This window comes from Suricata suricatta, chromosome 17 (assembly GCF_006229205.1).
Source record: "Suricata suricatta isolate VVHF042 chromosome 17, meerkat_22Aug2017_6uvM2_HiC, whole genome shotgun sequence".
Classification (NCBI taxonomy): domain Eukaryota; kingdom Metazoa; phylum Chordata; class Mammalia; order Carnivora; family Herpestidae; genus Suricata; species Suricata suricatta.
In genome coordinates, this window is record NC_043716.1 from 43217141 (window position 1) to 43223281 (window position 6141).

The window sequence follows — 6141 nt, forward strand, 5'->3', positions numbered from 1 at the left end:
CAAATTTTCATGAATTCCCTTCACACTATTTCACTTAAAATATGCTTTTTAAATCCTCCTTAAAAAGTAATGTTTATTATAATAAACAGAAAATTAAAATAAAATTAGATCCCCCTCACTCCACTCTTCAGAGAAAAATCGTTGTTAATATTTTAGTTTATTTTCATTTTGTACAAAATTAAAATCCTATTGTATAATTTTGTGTCTTGCTTTTTAACCCAATGTTCTATTAAAATAATGTTTACATTATGAAAATTTTTTAAAAGCATGACTTTAATGGCTATATAATATTATATACCTAATGAATCTACCATAATATATTCTTCTTGTCTGGGTCATTTTTATATTGTTTCCAATTTTTTCCTTCTGCATGATAAACTGATTTGTTTAGGGTTTATTTCCATGGGTAGGATTACAGGATAAAGTCATTGTCAGGTAGTTCCCTAGAAAGTTCTACATCTTTGCCATTCCATACAGAAACATGCTGGCATGCATGTATTGTCTGGCAAAATCTTAATAAAATATGATAATCAAATTTAAAAGATTTGTTTTATTTTGTGATTAAAATTTTTAAAAAAATATTTTTGAGAGAGAAACAGAGTGCAAGTTGGGGAGGGGCAGAGAGAGAGAGAGAGAGAGAGAGAAAGACACAGAATCTAAAGCAGGCTGTCAGCACAGAGCCCTATGTGGGGCTCAAACTCACAAACCATGAGATCATGACCTGAACTGAAGTCAGACACTTATGTGTATGAGCCACCCAGGCTCTCCTTCTTGTGATAATTATTAATGAAGTTTGTATTTTAAATTTATTATTAATAAAACACTGTGGTATTGGCATAAAAACAGACATATAGATCAGTGGAACACAAATAGAGAGCCTAGGAGTAAACCCATGCATATGATCAATTAATTTATGACAAAGGAGTCAAGAATATACAGTGGGGAAAGTCTCTTCAACAAATAGAGCAGGGAAAACTGGACAGCCACAGTAGTCCCAATTAGACCACTGTCTTATACCACACACACAAATTAACTCAAAATGGATTAAAGACTTGAATGTAAAACCTGAAAACCATAAAACTCCTAGAAGAAAACATAGGCAGTTAGCTACTTGACGTTGGTCTTGGCAATGAAAATTTTTTTGGATTTAATACCAAAAGCAGAAGCAACAAAAGCAAAAATCAAATGGGACTACATCCAACTCAAAAGCTTCGGCATAGCAAAGGAAACCACCAACAAAATGAAATCTTAAAAAAAAAAAAACTTGAAAGGGAGAAAATTTTTGCAAATCATATCTTTTAAGAAGTAAATATTCAAAATATATAAAGAACTCATAGAGCTCAATAGCAAAAACACAATCCGATTTTTAAAATGGGGAGGCGATCTTACAGACACTTTTCCAAAGAAGACAAACAGATGGCCAACAGACACATGAAAGGATCCTCAACATACTCATCATCAGGGAAATGCAAATCAGAACTACAGTGAGAGATCCTCTCACTTGTGAGGATGGCTTTTACCAAAAAGAAATAAGTATGAGGAGAATGTGGATACAGGGAACCCTTTGCATCGGCGGGAGTGAGATCAGGATAGCCCCGATGGAAAACAGTCCAGGGCTTCCTCAGAAAGATTAAAAATAGAATTACTGCATGATCCAACAATCTACTTCCAGGTATTTATCCAAAGAAAATGAAAACTCTGAGTACACTATGGAGTATAGAAAACTCTAAGAAGGTATATGTTCATAATAGCACTATTTGCAATAGCTAAGACATAGAAGCAACTTAAGCGTCCATTGACAAATCAATGAAGAAAACGTGGTGTATAATATACACAATGGCATATTATTCAGCTACAAAAAGGGAAACCTTGCCATTTGTGACAACCTGGATGGACCCTGAGGGCATTATGCTAAGTGGAATAAGTCAGATAAAGAAAGATAAATACTATATGATCTTAAAGATATGTGGAATCTAAAAAAACAAATAACAAAAAAAAAAAACACAAAGCAAAACCCAAACTCAAAAATACAGAGAACAAATTGGTAGCTGCCAGAGGTCGGGGTAAGAAATAAATGAAACAGTTAAGTGAAGGGGGTCAAAAGGTACAGACTTCCAGTTCTAAAAGATATTTTATTTATTGTTTAGAGAGAAAGACAGGGAGAGGCTGAAGGAATCTTAAGCAGGCTCCATGCTTAGTACGGAGCCTGACACAGGGCTAGATCCCTCAACCCTGGGATCATGACTTGAGCCACCCAGGCACTACCTCCATTTATAAAATCAATAAATCATGGGAATATAATGTACGGCATGGGGACTCTAGTTATTATCCTATTTCCCATTTGAAAGTTGCTAAGAGAATAGACCTTAAAAAGTTATCACAAGAAAAAAAAGTTTTTAGTGACTGTGTATGGCGGCAGATATGAACTAGACGCTGTGTGCTATAATGGAATAGGAAGGGAGGAGCTCACGCGTGGGAGCCTGAAACCCTGGTGTTTAATATTGTTCAGTGTTTTGAAAATTAAATTTGATCACATTTATGAAATACTGTGTAGAAAGTGTACCTAAAATAATGTCTGACACTCAGAAAATGTTGATTTTCTTCTCCTATCTGGTTTTCTGAGACCGCAAAAAGGATATTCTTTGACAACAAACACGAATAGGAACATTTTATTTATTATTTTTTTAACTTCGGACAGGCAAAGGAATGAAAGCAATGTGCCTTTCTGTTGATTGACTGATTGCCCAGGCCCCAACTGAACTAGAATTTCCAAATGGTAAACCCAATCTTGGAATATTTTTAATCCAATTTTCTATGTACTTCATGAGAACTGTTTTCTCATTGCCTATACCTTTATTGTCAAACTGTCAAAATAGCCACTTCCTGCTTAAGTTATATTTATACAAGCACGTAAAGTGCTTTCTATTAAATTTAATTTTGGTTGAATTAGATGGGATCTTTTAGAGGAAATAAATCATTCTTACAGCAGTAAGGAAGTTGACCTTACGGGCACCTTCCTGAGAATGATGTTTCATTACTGCTGGATCAGCTTTTAGTAGCTCCAAGACAATCTGAGGTCTGGGGACTTGGGGCAGTACATCTCACATTCATAGTTTGTTAGGCTTTCTGCCTAGGTCCTAATCCACCTTGACAGTGGCTTACTTTGTTTTCATTCTCTTTCCCTGTGACATAGACCGATGCATTTGAGACAAAACCAGTAAGAAGGCAAGAAGCAGGCTTTAAGCATTCCACGTAAAGTTAGGCCTTTAGTGATAGAAATGACAAAGTTGTTTACTATGGTCCATTGTGAGCCAGATCATTTGGCACACATCTCACAAATGGAGAATAAAAAAATGGCAGCGTAGGTGGGAGAGGGCGACGTTCATATATAGAAATTACCAGAGTTAAGGCCATTGGGCTTCTCAACCTGCAAATCCTGGATATGATCAGATTTGGGTACACAAACTTTCCAGAGACTGCTGGAGAAGAAATCACCTGCTGGCTGTGTTCTGCTGGTTGGATTGGGAAGGAATAGGCTTACCCAAGAACTCAATTTTTACTGCAGTTACACGAGCCAGCGCCAGGGGAAATAGATGATAACCAATTGTCTGTATGCTTTTGTTAGTGCCTCTTTTCTGTGGGGCTGGGCTGCACAATTACCAGAGCCCTTGAGAATGTTTATCATCAATGGGAGTAATTTCACATCCTATCCATTTAGTGAAAGGCTGTGAAAATTGATCTCGTTTCTGCAGTAAGATTGGAACCAGAGTGCAGGCTACAAATGCCTTGGAAATAAATATGTGCCCATCATTGTTTTCATTAGGTGTTGCAGTAGACCAGCCTCCAGGAGAATGAACTCTCGTTGGGCTCTTTCCGTAGGAGTTCAGATGTGTTCCCAATCTGGTGAAGTAGCCCGTCAGTTTCATCTATTGTTAAATTTTTTGTAGTGGTTGTCAAGTAAGGTGCTGGTAGCCCTGAAGAGCCCAGTTCTGTTTTATCCACACACAGTAGACAATGTAATTTGACACTTCCTGCTGAGGAACCTGTCCTTCCAATTTAGCTTAGTGGGTGTTTTTATTTTTCCCCCTTACAGACTCTGTAGGATTTCAAAGTTCTCTTCAAAGAACAGCAAAATTAGCTTTAAATCGTATTTCTTGGATTGCTTTTTAACAATTGCAGTAAGGCCAAAGCTTCTAGTCTTGACCGAAGTGGTTCCTTTTCACTGGTTTCTATCTTGCCAGGATAAGCAAAAAGCAGTATTTTAAAATGTGTTTTCATTGAAACAAAAGACCTTTTTGAGCTGATATCTCCTGCAAGGAGAGAACAATCTACAAATGTGTATCTAACATCTCACTTTAGGGGCACCTGGGTGGCTCAGTTGGTGAAGCATCCAACTTTGGCTCAGGTCATGATCTCACAGTTTGTGGGTTCGAGCCCCGTGTCGGGCTCATGCTGACAGCTAGCTCAGAGCCTGGAGCCCATCTTCAGATTCTGGGTTTCCCTCTCTCTGACCCTCCCCTCATGTGTCTCCCTCTCTCTCAAAAATAAAATAAATTTTTACATCTCGCTTTAGCTTTCTGCTCCTAAGGCAAAAAGTAGGCAGGTTTTGTTTGTGTTATAGTGAGGACTGGTCTTCACTTAGCACAATTAACATAGCAACAAAAATTTGCGTTGCCTAAGTTCCGCATTTCACTGTAAAGAATCAAATTTTTAAAGTAACATTCATAAAAACCTTTTTTTTTTTTTTTAAAAAGGAGCTCCAGGTAGCTCAGTCAGTTAAGCAGTTAAACGTCCGACTTTGGCTCAAGTCATGATCTCACAGCTCCTGAGTTCGAGCCCTGTGTTGGCCTCTGTGCTGACAGCTCAGAGCCTGGGACCTGCAGCCTGCTTAGGATTCCAGGTCTCCCTTCCCCTCTCCCCCTCCCCCGCTCACAGTCTCTCTTGCTTTCTCTCAAAAATAAACATTGAAAAAAAATTTTTTTTAAATGACATTCATTTACCAAGAACTGGAATCAAGACAAAAATCTTTTCTTTAAAAACTAAACTTGGAAACAGAAGGCTAAATAATATAAAACAATTTTGTTAAGTTTTCTTCCCTTGCAGGTGACATTAGCCCAAACTTTGATCTACAGACATGATATCATCTACAAGGTACGCCCAGTGCCACATGACTGCATTCTTCTGACCAAAAGAGTGGTTTTGTGAGGCCCTACAGATACAGCCTAAAGAGCTTCAGAGTTGGCCTGCATCTTCACAAACAGGTCAGAGCAGATTTGAGTTACACAACTTCTGCAGACAGAGCCTCTTCCCCCATGGCCAGCTGGAGAGTTTACATTTGTCAATTACTTCCTTCAGGGCCTGGCTCAAGATTCATTTCCTCCAAGACTCCCTCTTTTACAAACTCACTTCACTCAGCCATTCCCTTCTACCACATCTGCTTATTACTCATCTAATACTCTTTGTTCTGCTCTGCCATGCGCTGTTATGTTTTACCTCGTGATCATTCTCTAAATTTTTACTTTATCCTTTAGCTAAATTAAAATTGCCTTGAAAATAGGGCCTGTCTGCTCCTTCTTTTGTGTTCTCCTGTAGCATTTAAGTATAGTGCTACACGTATAGTTGTTTCTTCATAAAAGAGGAATGTTTGTGGTTGTTGGGTTGGGGTTGGGATCCTGCCTTTGCCTTCTGTTCCTGAAAACCAAGTTCACTGCTTCAACATCATGGGTTTTCCCTGTCTGCTCTGGCAAGAGCCTGTCACCCCAGCATATTCCTCTCTGCTCTGACCCCAGAAATTTCTCTCCTAACATCTCATGGATTTGATCTTTCAAGGTCAGGCTGTCCACAATTGGGAAGGTAGGGGTGAGGAGGCAGGGAAAAACCATGTCTGTGCAGAGTGATATTAAGTGGATAGCTCAGGATCCAAGAAGGGATGGCAATAAACCTGTAAGTGGTAGAGGGAACAGTGGGGAGAATAGGTAGTTGGGATAGGACACAGCAAAGACCTTGAGCTCTTAGCAGGAGGCTCAGGTTGGGGAGGAGCTGGAAAAATTTAGAGCAAAAGTATTCAGAATCAATGCCCATTTGAAGAACAGGTTCAGGTCCATTATAGCATCTCTGAAAAAAGAAGGTCTCACACATCTC